This window comes from Coregonus clupeaformis, chromosome 35 (genome assembly GCF_020615455.1).
Source record: "Coregonus clupeaformis isolate EN_2021a chromosome 35, ASM2061545v1, whole genome shotgun sequence".
Taxonomy (NCBI): domain Eukaryota; kingdom Metazoa; phylum Chordata; class Actinopteri; order Salmoniformes; family Salmonidae; genus Coregonus; species Coregonus clupeaformis.
Window position 1 is genome coordinate 41385066 of NC_059226.1, and position 18035 is coordinate 41403100.

Genomic DNA, 18035 nt, shown 5'->3' on the forward strand with positions numbered 1-18035 from the left:
CAGAGACGTCAAACCCCGGCCTAGTCTACTTAGTATTCTTCGGAAAAGTTCCCGGGAGTCTCGTGATGTTGCGTCTCTGTGTTTAGAAACTCTGAATATAGTTCGCGGTTCGCACCAAGATATTATACATTTGTATAACATTGTTGAGCCAATGAGAATTTAGGTAGCTAAAGCATCAGTAAAATCCGGGTGGAACCTAGCAGCAGGGGTTGATTTACGGAACGGAAGGTAGCATAAATTGTATCAATTCTGATTGTGCCTGGAGTTAGGGGTCTATATATTTTTACTAACTTTGATGGGTTAGTCATTGCAACACTACTAGATAGTGTATGTACCAGCAGTTGTTGATTGCGTACCCGTATGAGAGGACTATAATTGACCAACGTAAGCCTTTTATTTTGTCTTTTTCATTGACTAGGCAATATACAGTACCAGTCAAAAGTTTGGACACACCTACTCATTCCAGGGTTTTTCTTTATTTTTACTCTTTTCTACATTGTAGAATAATAGTGAATACATCATAACTATGAAATAACACACATGGAATCATGTAGTATGCAAAGAAGTGTTAAACAAATCAAAATATATTTTATATTTGAGATGCTTCAAAGTAGTAACCCTTTGCCTTGATGACAGCTTTGCACACTCTTGGCAATCTCTCAACCAGCTTCATGAGGTAGTCACCTGGAATGCATTTCAATTAACAGGTGTGCCTTGTTGAAAGTTAATTTGTGGAATTTATATCCTTAATGTGTTCGAGCCAATCAGTTGTGTTGTGACAAGGTAGGGGTGGTATACAGAATATAGCCCTATTTGGTAAAAGACCAAGTCCATATTATGGCAAGAACAGCTCAAATAAGCAAAGAGAAACGACAGTCCATCATTACTAAAGACATGAAGGTCAGTCAATCCGGGAAAATTTCAAGAACTTTGAAAGTTTCTTCTAAGTGCAGTCAGCAAAACCATCAAGCGCTTATGATGAAACTGGCTCTCATGAGGACCGCCACAGGAAAGGAAGACCCAGAGTTACCTCTGCTGCAGAGGATAAGTTCATTAGAGTTAACTGCACCTCAGATTGCAGCCCAAATAAATGCTTCACGGAGTTCAAGTAACAGACACATCTCAACATCAACTGTTCAGAGGAGACTGTGTGAATCAGGCCTTCATGGTCAAATTGCTGCAAAGAAACCACTAATAAAGGACACCAATAAGAAAAAGAGACTTGCTTGGGCCAAGAAACACGAGCAACGGACATTAGACCGGTGGAAATCTGTCCTTTGGTCTGATAAGTCCAAATATTAGATTTTTGGTTCCAACCGCTGTGTCTTTGTGAGACGCAGAGTAGGTGAACGGATGACCTTCGCATGTGTGGTTCCCACCGTGAAGCATGGAGGAGGAGGTGTGGGGGTGCTTTGCTGGTGACACTGACAGTGATTTATTTAGAATTCAAGGCATACTTAACCAGCATGGCTACCACAGCATTCTGCAGCGATACGCCATCCTACCTGGTTTGCGCTTAGTGGGACTATCATTTGTTTTTCAACAGGACAATGACCCAAACACACCTCCAGGCTGTGTAAGGGCTATTTGACAAAGAAGTAGAGTGATGGAGTGCTGCATCAGATGACCTGGCCTCCACGATCACCCGACCTCAACCCAATTGAGATGGTTTGGGATGAGTTGGACCGCAGAGTGAAGGAAAAGCAGCCAACAAGTGCTCAGCATATGTGGGAACTCCATCAAGAATGTGACTACCTCATGAAGCTGGTTGAGAGAATGTCAAAAGTGTGCAAAGCTGTCATCAAGGCAAAGGGTGGCTACTTTGAAGAATCTAAAATCTAAAATATATTTTGATTTGTTTAACACTTTTTTGGTTACTACATGATTCCATATCTGTTATTTCATAGTATTGATGTCTTCACTATTATTCTACAATGTAGAGAATAGTAAAAATAAAGAAAAACCCTGGAATGAGTAGGTGTGTCTGAACTTTTGACTGGTACTGTATGTATTGTGATGTCACGAGAGGCTGTGTCCTGGAGGGACGTTACATCCTGAGGTGGCTGCACCCCAGACAGCTATGGCTCCATCTGCTGGTATGGTCGGGAACTCCACCCTCTCTGGCCAATCTTCCCACGCAGCTGAAACAAATGAGGAGCTGATGAGCTGAAGGTTTGGGAAGGGAAGAGACACAGTCTCCAACCTGGGCTCTCTGGAGGACAAGAGTGCTGCACGTCCACTTCCATGAGGAATATAAGGATTTGGAGATACTTACCTTTGGGAAATACTCACCTTTGGATATATGCACCTGTGGAAATACGTGAGAGACATTTGGAAGGACTTTTGCTGGGTTGGCCACTAGCTGCAACGTGGACTACAGTAAGGCCGGGGAAAAGTTATCTGAGCGAGTGAGAATTATGATTTTGGATGTGGAAGAGACATCCCTGAACTGTTAACCCTTAAAGAGCCACAAGAGAACATAATTTTGTTATATTTTCGTTAATTTCCCAAGACCTATAATAAAATCCTTGTGTTGTTTGAACCTTGTCTCCTTGCACTACTTGAGCAATCCCGCTGAAAGCTGTGTAGCCTCTGTGACGTCACAGATGGTGGAGAATACGGGCAAGCCCAGCTGTTAATAGTGCATGTCAGAGGAGGATACCGAAGGTTTGATCACCCAGTTTTCCAAGTTGGCGTAGGCTCCCGCTTTCAACTGAAATGGAGGACATATTGAAAGCCCTTGTTGCTGGCCAGCAAGCCCAGATGCAAGCAAACGTGGCTCTCTTGGAGGAGCAAAAGAAAGCCAACCTTCTGAAGGCAGAGGAATTGCAGTTGCAGAGACAGAGGGTTGTCCAAAATACCCGCCCAATAAAGGCAAGTGACTTTATATCTAAGATGGGAGCTACCGATGACATTGAGGCATACCTGCATGCATTTGAGGTCACGGCCACTAGGGAAGCCTGGCCCAAGCAACAGTGGGTTGGTCTGTTAGCCCCCCTTTCTAACCGGGGGAATCGCTGAATGCTGTCCGGGACCTGGGCCCTGACCAGGTTACTGACTATGATGCCCTGAAGTCTGAGATCCTCAGCAGATATGGACTCACAAAGTTTGGTATGGCCCAGCGCTTTCATAGCTGGACCTTCCAACCAGACCAACCTCCTCGGGCGCAGATGCATGAACTTGTCCGATCGCATGGAAAATGGCTGGATCCGCAGAGAGGAATACAGCAGCGGCGGTGGTGGAGGCCGTATGGTGGATCGTTACCTACGCGCCCTGCCTTATGAGGCAAAACGGTTCATCAGTCAACAGGCCTTGACCACGGCTGATCTGACCGTGGAAGCTGTGGAAAAAGTACCAGGCCACAGCGGAGATGCTGAATGCTTCCCCGAAAAGACCCCAGGAGTGCGGCCCCACCACAAATGGGAAGAACCCGTCCAAAGGACTCCCGAAGGTCTCGAACCCAGCCACGTCAGGACTTATCCCGGCTCCAGGGGGAGCCAGAAACCAGGCGGGTCCAAGAAGAGTACACCAGGAGGGGGAAACTCGACAGTGTTACCGGTGTGGGGAGATGGGACATATCTCCTGGCAGTGTGGGAAACCAGCCGATGAACCTATGCCCACTCGCGGAGTCCTCCAGCTCAGCACCCACACACCGTTTTGCCTCGCTTCTTGGGAGTCGTAGATGGCGGCCCGATCGACCCCCCACCTGCCCGGTAACTGTGAATCACCATGATGTGGAGGCCTTACTGGATTCTGGTAGCCGGGCCACCCTGGTGCGTAAGGATTTGGTGGGCCCAACGTGTCTGACCCCGGGGGAAAGTCCTCCCAGTTTCCTGTGTCCATGGGGACACCAGAGAATACCCCATTACTGAACTTACAATGACCAGCACACGGGGAACCATACACACGACGGCGGGGTGGTTGATTCCCTCCCCGTCCCTGTCCTAATTGGACGAGACTGCCCAGCCTTTTACCCACTCTGGAGAGAGTCTCAGGAGAGGATAACCCAGAATACCTCGGAAACGGAGAGGCAAGACTCATCCTGGGAAGGCTCCGGTGCAATCCCTCCGAGTTACTCACTCCCGCCCCGGCTCTGATAGGGATGGCAGGTGCCCAGACCGACACAGAGACGGAGCTACAGAATCTGGACAAGGAACTGTCTGGTCTGAAGGCGACCGCTGAGAGGTATCGTTTGTTAAAGCAACAGTTAGACATGAAGACAGAAGAGTTAGATATCCTCCAGGCTAAACTCCAACAGAGCTCCTTCCATAAGCAACAGGAGGAGCTGGAGAGGCTGCGCAGGACCATCGAGGAGTGTGAGGAGACCCTGCGCAGTAGTAAGGAGGTCCAGAAGAAGGCAGAGGAGAAGTACAAGGTGTTGGAGAACAAGATGAAGAATGCGGAGGCAAAGAGAGAGAAGGAACTGAAAGCTGCTCAACAGAAGCTAAACTCTGCTAAAACCAAGGCTGATGCGTTCAGTAAGAAACTCAAGGAGAGACAACAGGAGGCTGAGTCCCTGGTCCTAGAGGTGGAGGAGTTGAAGAGAGAGCAGGCTGGCAAGCACCACGGCAATGCGGACGCCTCTCCCGGCGTGATGCCACTTCGCTGCCTTTACCCCGACGAGGACGCGGTCCGAGGAGGGGGATGTGTGATGTCACGAGAGGCTGTGTCCTGAGGGACGTTACATCCCCTGAGGTGGCTGCAACCCCAGACAGCTATGGCTCCATCTGCTGGTATGGTCGGGAACTCCACCCTCTATGGCCAATCTTCCCACGCAGCTGAAACAAATGAGGAGCTGATGAGCTGAAGGTTTGGGAAGGGAAGAGACACAGTCTCCAACCTGGGCTCTCTGGAGGACAAGAGTGCTGCACGTCCACTTCCATGAGGAATATAAGGATTTGGAGATACTTACCTTTGGGAAATACTCACCTTTGGATATATGCACCTGTGGAAATACGTGAGAGACATTTGAAGGACTTTTTGCTGGGTTGACCACTAGCTGCAACGTGGACTACAGTAAGGCGGGGAAAAGTTATCTGAGCGAGTGAGAATTATGATTTTGGATGTGGAAGAGACATCCCTGAACTGTTAACCCTTAAAGAGCCACAAGAGAACATAATTTTGTTATATTTTCGTTAATTTCCCAAGACCTATAATAAAATCCTTGTGTTGTTTGAACCTTGTCTCCTTGCACTACTTGAGCAATCCCGCTGAAAGCTGTGTAGCCTCTCGTGACGTCACAGTATATACAGTTGGAAGTCAGATGTTTACATACACACTTAGCCAAATACATTTAAACTCAGTTTTTCACAATTCTTGACATTTAATCCTAGTAAAAATTCCCTGTCTTAGGTCAGTTAGGATCACCACTTTATTTTAAGAATGTGAAATGTCAGAATAATAGTAGAGAGAATGATTTATTTAAGCTTAATTCTTTCATCACATTCCCAGTGGGTCAGATGTTTAATGCACTCAATTAGTATTTGGTAGCATTGCCTTTGAATGGTTTAACTTGGGTCCAAACGTTTGGGTAGCCTTCCACAAGCTTCCCACAATAATTTGGGTGAATTTTGGCCCATTCCTCCTGACAGAGCTGGTGTAACTGAGTCAGGTTTGTAGGCCTCCTTGCTCGCACACGCTTTTTCAGTTCTGCCCACACATTTTCTATAGGATTGAGGTCAGGGCTTTGTGATGGCCACTCAATACCTTGACTTTGTTGTCCTTAAGCCATTTTGCCACAACTTTGGAAGGATGCTTGGGGTCATTGTCCATTTGGAAGACCCATTTGCAACTAAGCTTTAACTTCTGACTGATGTCTTGAGATGTTGCTTCAATATATCCACATAATTTTCCTTCCTCATGATGCCATCTATTTTGTGAAGTGCACCAGTCCCTCCTGCAGCAAAGCACCCCCACAGCATGATGCTGCCACCCCTGTGCTTCACGGTTGGGATGGTGTTCTTCGGCTTGGCCCCCCTTTTTCCTCCCAACATAACGATGGTCATTATGGCCAAACAGTTCTATTTCTGTTTCATCAGACCAGAGGACATTTCTCCAAAAAGTACGATCTTTGTCCCCATGTGCAGTTGCAAACCATAGTCTGGTTTTTTTATGGCGGTTTTGGAGCAGTGGCTTCTTCCTTGCTGAGCGTCCTTTCAGGTTATGTTGATATAGGACTCGATTTTACTGTGGGATATAGATACATTTGTACCTGTTTCTCCAGCATCTTCACAAGGTCCTTGGCTGTTGTTCTGGGATTGATTTGCACTTTTCGCACCAAAGTACGTTCATCTCTAGGAGACAGGACACGTCTCCTTCCTGAGCAGTATGACGGCTGCTTGGTCCCATGGTGTTTATACTTGCTCTCTGAGCAATGTGTGCACGAGCTCTCTGAGTTTGAGCTATGTCTTGTTCCGCTTGTTGTCCTCAGATGACTTAAATCCTTGTTTCAAAGAAATCAGGTGATCTTGACCATTCTGGTGAGCGTTGTAGTGTTGGAGCGCCATCTTGTGTTGAATGTGCATTCTGCAATGTGTGCACGAGCTCTCTGAGTTTGTGCATTTGTCCCTCTCTTGAGCTATGTCTTGTTCCGCTTGTTGTCCTCAGATGACTTAAATCCTTGTTTCAAAGAAATCAGGTGATCTTGACCATTCTGGTGAGCGTTGTAGTGTTGGAGCGCTATCTTGTGTTGAATGTGCATTCTGCAATGTGTGCACGAGCTCTCTGAGTTTGAGCTATGTCTTGTTCCGCTTGTTGTCCTCAGATGACCTAAATCCTTGTTTCAAAGAAATCAGGTGATCTTGACCATTCTGGTGAGCGTTGTAGTGTTTGAGCGCATCTTGTGTTGAATGTGCATTCTGCAATGTGTGCACGAGCTCTCTGAGTTTGTGCATTTGTCCCTCATAAAATCAGTGCATTGACTTAGTTTATTTCTTTCTTCACAACCTCTTCCAGGTCCTAATAGGCCTACTTTTAATAATATGGTTAGTATGTGCTAAAAGAGCCAACCTCAGGCATTTCAACTGTGGCGCGCACAGCAAAAGGCAGCCAGGGAGACATGCATTTAACCAAATCCCGTACATTAATCTTGAAATATAACTGCAACTTTATTCTAACCATTTTGACTTTATTCACGAAATTAAATTTCGAGTTTATTCTCGAAATATTGCCACTTTATTCTAGAAATGTAATTTTGACTTTATTCTCGAAGTTTAAATATTGGCACTTTATTCTCGAAATATTGCACGTTTTTTTAAGTACTATATTGCAAAAAATTATAATCCACCACTGCTTATTTTTTTTTCTCTTCACTTGGCCCCAATACTCTTCCGTAGTTTCTAAACCTACATACTGGACTGTCTTTGGTTTTACTGTATACCATTGTGCTCTGCCTCGTCTGGCTATGCGCATGTCAGTGTCTGTCTGCAAAATTAAAGTGAAAGTAGAGTTTGCTGTGGGGAATTACAGGGAACATATTGCTCCATATTTTTTCTCATCCATCAGACTACAGAATAGTCGAGGACACTGTCGAAAACTAACATGGCCAATATATCAACAATATATAAGCTATCCTTTCTCGCCTTTACTTACTTCATGCACGGTAAATTGGTCAGCCTTTCTTACTGCACATTTGATTTAGTGGTGGATTTGACGAAAGTTGTAGCACTGTTGCTGTATACTCAATTTTACATTTACGTCATTTAGCAGACGCTCTTATCCAGAGCGACTTACAAATTGATTAACCTTAGTTTGTAGCTAATTACAATGCATTTAGTTGCGCAGTTAAAAATAACTTTGTTGAGTTAAAGGGCAATCAGCAGTTGCTACATCCATTTTTGAATTTAATTATATGTACCCATTCATTCTTGAAGAATATAACTTATAAATGGACCATGAGCTTAGTTCAACTGTCGTATCCCATCAGAACACAAAATATAAGCTTGTTTTAATCCAAAATAAATGTAAACAAACACTGTATAGCCCCCAAAATATATATATATATCATTTTGATATCATGGATGGTCAGGCCTTGCATCCATAGCTCTGTCTTTGAATTTGAGAGTGGTCGCATTTCTCCAGCCCCATTCCCCCGCTTTTTACCGAAACGGGTGGGGAGTTCGCTTTGTTATTGGTTTAACTGCTGATTTAAGAATATATACTTTTCATAATATATACCTTGTAGAAAATGTACACGTGGAAAACAGCCCTACATAACGCTGGCATATTCATTTACATGAATTTGTATCGAGATTTAGAGTTTTTTTCAAGGTCTTAATGCTAAGCATGTATCATTAGTCAATAACTCGTTTCTATTATGATTGCCTTTTCATATCCATCCATATTCTACAGTAGTCTACATATTTTCACCCATAGAAATACAGTGTTGTTCTATTTAATTCTGTTTTTTCACATACCCACATTGGTCGGCCTCACACATTCACACAACTCTCTCATCCTTCTCTCTTCCAGTCTATGGAACAAGTTGTCCAGTTCTGGAGTGCTGGTTTGTCCAGGAGAAACCAGGTAGAGGTGGGGGCTTCCATGCTGCTATGAGCCAGGAGAAGACACTACTTTACATCAATACAGACCCAGACAGTGAAGAAACCAGGTCAAAGCAGGGACCATCTACAGACCATGATAGAGTCTACTACGTCACTGGTCAGTACTTATCATTATACACTGCTCAAAAAAATAAAGGGAACACTTAAACAACACAATGTAACTCCAAGTCAATCACACTTCTGTGAAATCAAACTGTCCACTTAGGAAGCAACACTGATTGACAATACATTTCACATGCTGTTGTGCAAATGGAATAGACAACAGGTGGAAATTATAGGCAATTAGCAAGACACCCCCAATAAAGGACTGGTTTTGCAGGTGGTGACCACAGACCACTTCTCAGTTCCTATGCTTCCTGGCTGATGTTTTGGTCACTTTTGAATGCTGGCGGTGCTTTCACTCTAGTGGTAGCATGAGACAGAGTCTACAACCCACACAAGTGGCTCAGGTAGTCAGCACATCCAGGATGACACATCAATGCGAGCTGTGGCAAGAAGGTTTGCTGTGTCTGTCAGCGTAGTGTCCAGAGCATGGAGGCGCTACCAGGAGACAGGCCAGTACATCAGGAGACGTGGAGGAGGCCGAGGAGGGCAACAACCCAGCAGCAGGACTGCTACCTCCGCCTTTGTGCAAGGAGGGAGCAGGAGGAGCACTGCCAGAGCCCTGCAAAATGACCTCCAGCAGGCCACAAATGTGCATGTGTCTGCTCAAACTGTCAGAAACAGACTCCATGAGGGTGGTATGAGGGCTCGACGTCCACAGGTGGGGGGTTGTGCACAGCCCAACACCGTGCAGGACGTTTGGCATTTGCCAGAGAACACTAAGATTGGCAAATTCGCCACTGGCGCCCTGTGCTCTTCACAGATGAAAGCAGGTTCACACTGAGCACGTGACAGACGTGACAGAGTCTGGAGACGCCGTGGAGAATGTTCTGCTGCCTGCAACATCCTCCAGCATGACCGGTTTGGCGTGGGTCAGTCATGGTGTGGGGGGTGGCATTTCTTTGTGGGGGCACAGCCCTCCATGTGCTCGCCAGAGGTAGCCTGACTGCCATTAGGTACCGAGATGAGATCCTCAGACCCCCTTGTGAGACCATATGCTGGTGCGGTTGGCCCTGGGTTCCTCCTAATGCAAGACAATGCTAGACCTCATGTGGCTGGAGTGTGTCAGCAGTTCCTGCAAGAGGAAGGCATTGATGCTATGGACTGGCCCGCCTGCCGCAGACCTGAATCCAATTGAGCACATCTGGGACATCATGTCTCGCTCCATCCACCAACGCCACGTTGCACCACAGACTGTCCAGGAGTTGGCTGATGCTTTAGTCCAGGTCTGGGAGGGGAGACCATCCGCCACCTCATCAGGAGCATGCCCAGGCGTTGTAGGGAGGTCATACAGGCACGTGGAGGCCACACACACTACTGAGCCTCATTTTGACTTGTTTTAAGGACATTACATCAAAGTTGATCAGCCTGTAGTGTGGTTTTCCACTTAAATTTTGAGGGTGACTCCAAATCCAGACCTCCATGGGTTGATAAATTTGATTTCCATTGATAATTTTTTGTGTGATTTTGTTGTCAGCACATTCAACTATGTAAAGAAAAAAGTATTTAATAAGATTATTTCATTCATTCAGATCTAGGAAGTGTTATTTTAGTGTTCCCTTTATTTTTTTGAGCAGTGTATATTAAATAGGACAATCTCTTTAGAAATTATGACTGATTTGAGTGACAAACCAGTGGCTGTTAAAGGTGCAGTCAGTCAATTTGGTGTGACACCAAGCCTCTAATTTCAATTATACAAGGCTACAAGAGCGTTGCCATTTTAGACAGAGCTTTTCAGAAAAATAAATGTTATTTCATTGAAAGGATAACTTCTATAGACAAATCTCCCCCTCTCTCCTCAGACCCAGCAGCCACCCTCTGCAGATCTTCTCTGCACCCACCAGAGGGCTCAGTCCAGAAGCCACAGTGCGAGATCAACCCCTTCATGCCCCAGCCATCCACCGTCCAATGGACAGTCCCACTCACGGACTCTGCCCACAGTCCTATCTACCTGCAAGCCGACTGGTACTCTGCTGCCTTGCAGGGCCTTGACGGACAACTGGGCCTCTCCAATGTCATGCGTGCTCCCACAGCAACCAAGGAACCCAATGGTATGACTGAAAACGAATGAAATTCTTCTTGAGCAAGGGTTGTAAACAACAGACAGATTGTCATATTTAACTATTATAAGTGATAAAAATGGACTTCTAATCAAAATGACATAGTGTTACCAACACCACAGTGATAATGACTTATTATTAACCATAATTTAAATGAATTTGTCATACACCATGAAGAAGTATAGCAACCAGTGATGTTTATTACCACGTAATGTCACAGGTAAAGTAGTATTAAAGTGTAACGTCTCTCTCCTACCCCTCTCTCTCCCAGTGGTGCTCAGTGTGTCCAGTAGAACCTCCATGATCCGTTCCAGACTCGGGGAACCAGTGGTTCTAGACTGTGGGTTCTGGGTGGAGGCCTCTTCTCCTCTCTCTGGCTCTGGCTTCGCCGTGGAGTGGCGCTACCAGTTCAGGGGCGATGGACGTCTGGTCCTGGCATACGACGGCAAGAGTGACCGATTTGCCGAGACCCAGGAAGAGGGAGCGGAGGCTAGACTTCACGGCTCTGCACGAGACAGGAAATGCATCTCTGATCCTGCAGGAAGCTCAAGTGCGCCACTCAGGAACCTACATCTGCACGGTGTACTTGCCCTATCTCCTTGCTCAGGTGTTAGTGGAGCTGGAGATTGTAGGTGAGGAGAGATGAATATGCTTGATTAGTCTGCCAATACTAAAGCATTGCAATGTTTGTTTTAGATCTGTTTGGTAGAATCTCAGCCCCTATGTATTTACATGTTTATTCACTGAAACAACTAGTAGCAACACCATATACAGTACATTCTTATAATGGTATATCATGGTCAACTAAATGGCATTAGGTTATATGCCATAAGTGTGTATTATCCTATCTTATCTAATTCTCTCCTCCTCTTTCTCCCTCTATCTCTCCCAGAGCCTCCGGTCCCTCTCCATCTTCCCCTCCCCGCTCCCTCTCTCCGTGCCCGGACAGGTGGTGACGGGTGCAGTGCGAGGCGCCAGGATTCTCCCCCTCTCCATGGAGTTCCGCTGGGAGTTAACAGGGCCAGATGGTAGGGTCAGGCCCCTGGGTCAGGGGGAAGCGTGACGGGCCACAGACAGGGCCCAGACAGCACTTACAGCCAGACCAGCCGTCTGGAGTTGGACTCAGCCAAGCTGGACCTGGGCCGCGGCGGGAGGTCACCTGTGTGGCGGTCCACCCCTGGAGGCACCCGGCGGGCCGGCGTCACCCTCAATGTCACCGGTGAGATAATTTAATAGAGCTGCATTGAGTTGATGGATGTTGCCCCTATCCACTGATTCAGAGCCAGATATTTATATCCCTGTAAAGGTAAACGTTAGGATTGGGGGTAAGGTAATCTGATCCTAGATCTGTGGTTAAGGGCAGTGTCTCTAAGCCTACTAGTATCATTTCTGATATGCAATTACAGTGATCTGAAAAGTCAAATAATTTAGACTTGATACAACACAACTGACCCTGAGTATGTTTTAAATTTACTCCCTATCTCTTCACCCCAATCAGGTGTCAGTGCTCCCTCCATTGAGGACTCTATGGCGATGGTTGCCGTGGCCCTGGGGATTTATGGTTTGATCAAGGTCGTCTCCTGGACATTTAGCTCTGGTAACTACAATCAGTTTGAACTAAGATACACAAAAACTACGCTAATGTAATGTAAGATGTTGATGCCGTAAAGCTACTATGTCCATCCAAATAATTAATTTGGATCTTGTGTGTCAATCTAAGGCTTGACCTTTTCTTGTCTTTATAGGGCCCGATGATGCTAACTCACAAGAGAAGGTAATTGCACTTTCATAAATGTTGTCAGACATATTTTGTAGTTACATGTAACTACAATGTATCTGTGGATATTTCCCAGCTAACATTGTCTTGCCCAAAAATGTTTTTATCTCAAGCTGTATCCCCCTAGTTAAAACTCCAGCCCATGGATTACGATATAATATGATGACATTATGTTTGATGTATTAGTGAATTTTGAATTAGGTCTTTGGATTTCTCCCATTGTCTGTTTTGTTAGTTTACACACATAAGGCTCATCCTGATCCTCTCTCAATTACAGGAAGTGAAGTAAATGTGGAAACATCTGGGATTCCCAGGTGAGTGTGTAATGGAACCAACAAAGATGGAATTTCAGGAATAAACGTGTACCGTTTGTAGTAGGTTGTGGAAGGTGGTACATGGAAAGAAGATATTGAGTTTCGGACAGCAGTTGACAATTAATTATATGACAAGGGGTCGGGCGAGAAAAATATTTTAATAAATGACTGATTTAAAAATTGACAAATTAAAATACTGTTTTACAACAGTGTGAGAATTCATCTCTAGAAGAACTCAAGAGACTTGTGCACATGAGCATGTGTACATGTGGATGCAGATCATTTTGTGTTGTGTTATTAGTGGCTCTATTGGGTTAATTGAACCTGTATTTAAAGATTGAACCCTGTCATTATTTGCTTTCTATGGATTCTGAAGGTAAATATAAGACAAAATCTTTTCAATTGGAATATCATTTATTTTCATCATAAAATGTGTTGTATGTATAGTAATTCCCTGGAAGTGTGTTTATATCATTTGGTTTGTTTTGGGTAATGTTTAATTGTATCTTGCCTTGTAAAGAAGGTATAGGCTACTGTGAATAATGTTTTTCTTATTGATGTTCCTATCATCACATCAGAGCTGTTAGGTTAATGTATTGCCAGGAATGAGCAACAACTTTGAGCAAATTAGGACTATTTGTAATGGGATGTAATAAAGTCTTTGTTCATCTTCAAACCAGTTTCGCCTGTTGTTTAATTTGTGTTATTGGTCATGTGATAAGTAGATAAATAAAATAAAATAAATAAATTGGTCATTTAGCAGACGCTCTTATCCAGAGCGACTTACAGAAGTACTTATCATGTGAAAATCCTAGGATCTTTTGACTAGGGGTGCTTCTGCTTCCACACAATTTGACTCAAGGATGTGAATACTTACTTGATGGTTTTTATTTTTATTTGTTTATTTAACTAGGCAAGTCAGTTAAGAACAAATTCTTATTTACAATGAAGGCCTACACCGGCCAAACCCGGATCACGCTGGGCCAATTGTGCGCCGCCCTATGGGACTCCCAACAGTGCCTCAAGCACTGAGATGCAGTGCCTTAGACCGCTGCGCCACTCGGGAGCTTTGGTTTTAACCTAGCTGACTAAACTCAACTCCACAATGGAGTTGAGCAGCGACGAGTGTGGACATCAAGTCGTTATCAGTCGATACTGTTGATTTATTTCAATGTTGATTCTTTAATGCATACGTTGTACATTTGTTGGTCCTGTGTAACTGTGTTAATTTATTTGGGTGAAGTCATCTGTAGTTTTTGATAAAAGCAGACCCTGCCAACAAAACAAATCTGCGGTGCAATGATGGGCTGCTCTGAATTTAAAGATCCCTTTAAGTAGCCCCAAACGGTTCAGACACTACAGACAGAAGTTGGAACATCAGTATTACCAACTTCAGACAAGTCCCGTGACACTTGTGGGGGTCATAGAGCAAAAATGGAGAACACCGTAGAGCAAATCGGGGAACACCTGTATAGCAAAACGGGGAACACCATTGTGTTCGTGCGAGTCTCATCTTTCCATAGAGTGGTCATAGTTTGTAGGCCAAACCGTTCGGACTCTACATATGTTTTCGTGAGAAGACCTATTTTTGGGATGTATCATGGTCTGACAAAAACTGCTGTAGTTCGGCCACCTTCCACCGCAGATGCGGATAGCTGGATGCGGTGGATTGAGACGCAGCCTATGCAAAAAAAACAGTTATCTCTAGTTTAAATTTATGGATTTTGATGGGGATTAAAAATATATATATTACGTCGATTGACGCACAGGTGTGGTAATAGACTCTTAAGGATTTTAACGAACAACAGCTCCCTTGGCAGAGGTCCTGTAAACGCTACTTTTATCAAGAACAACGGCTTGTATCCCCAAAGGAATAAACGGGGATACACAGGACAAATATAGGTACAAGGTAGGCATAAAAATGGACATTTTTACAAGTATCGACTGACCAGGGTGCGGTCAGTCCACACTATTCGCTACACATTTACATTTACGTCATTTAGCAGACGCTCTTATCCAGAGCGACTTACAAATTGGTGCATTCACCTTATAGCCAGTGGGATAACCACTTTACAATTATTATTATTATTATTTTTTCACGCTCCTGTGTAAAGCAGGGTCGTACTCTCGAATGTTGTAGAGCATGAACCTACAGGATCGGGTCACCGCCTTGATGTTAGCGGAGAACGACAGGGTGTTGTCCAGGGTCACGCCAAGGCTCTTCGCACTCTGTGAGCTCGCAATGAGTCATCAAGCCACGGAGCTGGAGGGGAGGACCGAGCCGGCCGGGAGGATAGGGGACATAGAGAGTCAAAGGATGCAGAAAGGGGGGGAGGAGGGTTGAGGAGGCAGAATCAGGAGATTGGAGGGAGAAGGATTGAGCAGAGGGAAGAGATGATAGGATGGAAGAGGAGAAAGTAGCGGGAGAGAGAGAGCGAAGGTTGCGACGGCGCATTACTACACAACTCCATTGTAAATCTTGGAGATTAGTTATTGGCTAGTTTTAACCATATGGTTGTACTTTCAGTTGCAAGGAGCACAACTGTATTCGCCTAATACCTGATCCCTATTTATTTAGTATTTTATATTTTATCAACAATACAAAAGATACACATACAAACGATGACATCATACAAACATCAACAGCTGCCCAGACCAACTAGCCCTCCCTCACCCCTATCTCCAGTGCCCATATCACTTTAAGCCACATGGCCTCCCTGATCCCAAATTAAAGATAACATATATATACACTGCTCAAAAAAAATAAAGGGAACACTAAAATAACACATCCTAGATCTGAATGAATGAAATAATCTTATTAAATACTTTTTTCTTTACATAGTTGAATGTGCTGACAACAAAATCACACAAAAATTATCAATGGAAATTAAATTATCAACCCATGGAGGTCTGGATTTGGAGTCACCCTCAAAATTAAAGTGGAAAACCACACTACAGGCTGATCCAACTTTGATGTAATGTCCTTAAAACAAGTCAAAATGAGGCTCAGTAGTGTGTGTGGCCTCCACGTGCCTGTATGACCTCCCTACAACGCCTGGGCATGCTCCTGATGAGGTGGCAGTTGGTCTCCTGAGGATCTCCTCCCAGACCTGGACTAAAGCATCCGCCAACACCTGGACAGTCTGTGGTGCAACGTGGCGTTGTGGATGGAGCGAGACATGATGTCCCAGATGTGCTCAATTGGATTCAGGTCTGGGGAACGGGCGGGCCAGTCCATAGCATCAATGCCTTCCTCTTGCAGGAACTGCTGACACACTCCAGCCACATGAGGTCTAGCATTGTCTTGCATTAGGAGGAACCCAGGGCCAACCGCACCAGCATATGGTCTCACAAGGGGTCTGAGGATCTCATCTCGGTACCTAATGGCAGTCATGCTACCTCTGGTGAGCCCATGGAGGGCTGTGTGGCCCCCAAAGAAATGCCACCCCACACCATGACTGACCCACCGCCAAACCGGTCATGCTGGAGGAAGTTGCAGGCAGCAGAACGTTCTCCACGGCGTCTCCAGACTCTGTCACGTCTGTCACATGTGCTCAGTGTGAACCTGCTTTCATCTGTGAAGAGCACAGGGCGCCAGTGGCGAATTTGCCAATCTTGGTGTTCTCTGGCAAATGCCAAACATCCTGCACGGTGTTGGGCTGTAAGCACAACCCCCCACCTGTGGATGTCGGGCCCTCATACCACCCTCATGGAGTCTGTTTCTGACCGTTTGAGCAGACACATGCACATTTGTGGCCTGCTGGAGGTCATTTTGCAAGGCTCTGGCAGTGCTCCTCCTGCTCCTCCTTGCACAAAGGCGGAGGTAGCAGTCCTGCTGCTGGGTTGTTGCCCTCCTACAGCCTCCTCCACATCTCCTGATGTACTGGCCTGTCTCCTGGTAGCGCCTCCATGCTCTGGACACTACGCTGACAGACACAGCAAACCTTCTTGCCACAGCTCGCATTGATGTGCCATCCTGGATGAAGCTGCACTACCTGAGCCACTTGTGTGGGTTGTAGACTCCGTCTCATGCTACCACTAGAGTGAAAGCATTGCCAGCATTCAAAAGTGACCAAAACATCAGCCAGGAAGCATAGGAACTGAGAAGTGGTCTGTGGTCACCACCTGCAAAACCAGTCCTTTATTGGGGGTGTCTTGCTAATTGCCTATAATTTCCACCTGTTGTCTATTCCATTTGCACAACAGCATGTGAAATGTATTGTCAATCAGTGTTGCTTCCTAAGTGGACAGTTTGATTTCACAGAAGTGTGATTGACTTGGAGTTACATTGTGTTGTTTAAGTGTTCCCTTTATTTTTTTGAGCAGTGTATATATACACCTATATACAGTACCAGTCAAAAGTTTGGACACACCTACTCATTCCAGGGTTTTTCTTTATTTTTACTATTTTCTAATAGTGAAGACATCAAAACTATGAAATAACACATATGGAATCATGTAGTAAGCAAAAAAGTGTTAAACAAGAGAGTTCAAGTAACAGACACATCTCAACATCAACTGTTCAGAGAAGACTGCGCGAATCAGGCCTTCGTGGTCAAATTACTGCAAAGAAACCACTACTAAAGGACACCAATAAGAAGAAGAGACTTGCTTGGGCCAAGAAATGGAAATCTGTCCTTTGGTCTGATGAGTCCAAATTTGAGATTTTTGGTTCCAACCTCCACAATCACCCAACCTCAACCCAATTGAGATGGTTTGGGATGAGTTGGGCCTCAGAGTGAAGGAAAAGCAGCCAACAAGTGCTCAGCATATGTGGAACTCTTTCAAGAATGTTGGAAAAGCATTCCTCATGAAGCTGGTTGAGAGAATGCCAAAAGTGTGCAAAGCTGTCATCAAGGCAAAGGGTGGCTACTTTGAAGAATCTAAAATATATCATATATTTTGATTTGTTTAACACTTTTGGTTAGTACATGGTTCCATATGTGTTATTTCATAGTTTTGATGTTCTTCACTATTATTCTACAATGTAGAAAATAGTAAAAAATAAAGAAAAACCCTGGAATGAGTAGGTGTGTCCAAACTTTTGACTGGTACTGTATACATATATGTTATTATTATAATTTGTTATGTTAATGCTATCAATATTTATCTTATCAGTCTCAGAAACACAAAATAAAAAATTGTTTAAAAAACTGAAGGCCAAATGTAGTCAATTTGGACAAAACACAAGTGAATAGCCAATGATCGACGATGTTACTGA

The 18035-nt window shown here is 44.7% G+C and overlaps 1 pseudogene; it reads left to right on the plus strand.

Moving 5' to 3' along the window:
* Positions 1-7416: 7416 nt before the first annotated feature.
* LOC123480962 lies at positions 7417-13493 on the plus strand (annotated as a pseudogene).
* Positions 13494-18035: the final 4542 nt, after the last annotated feature.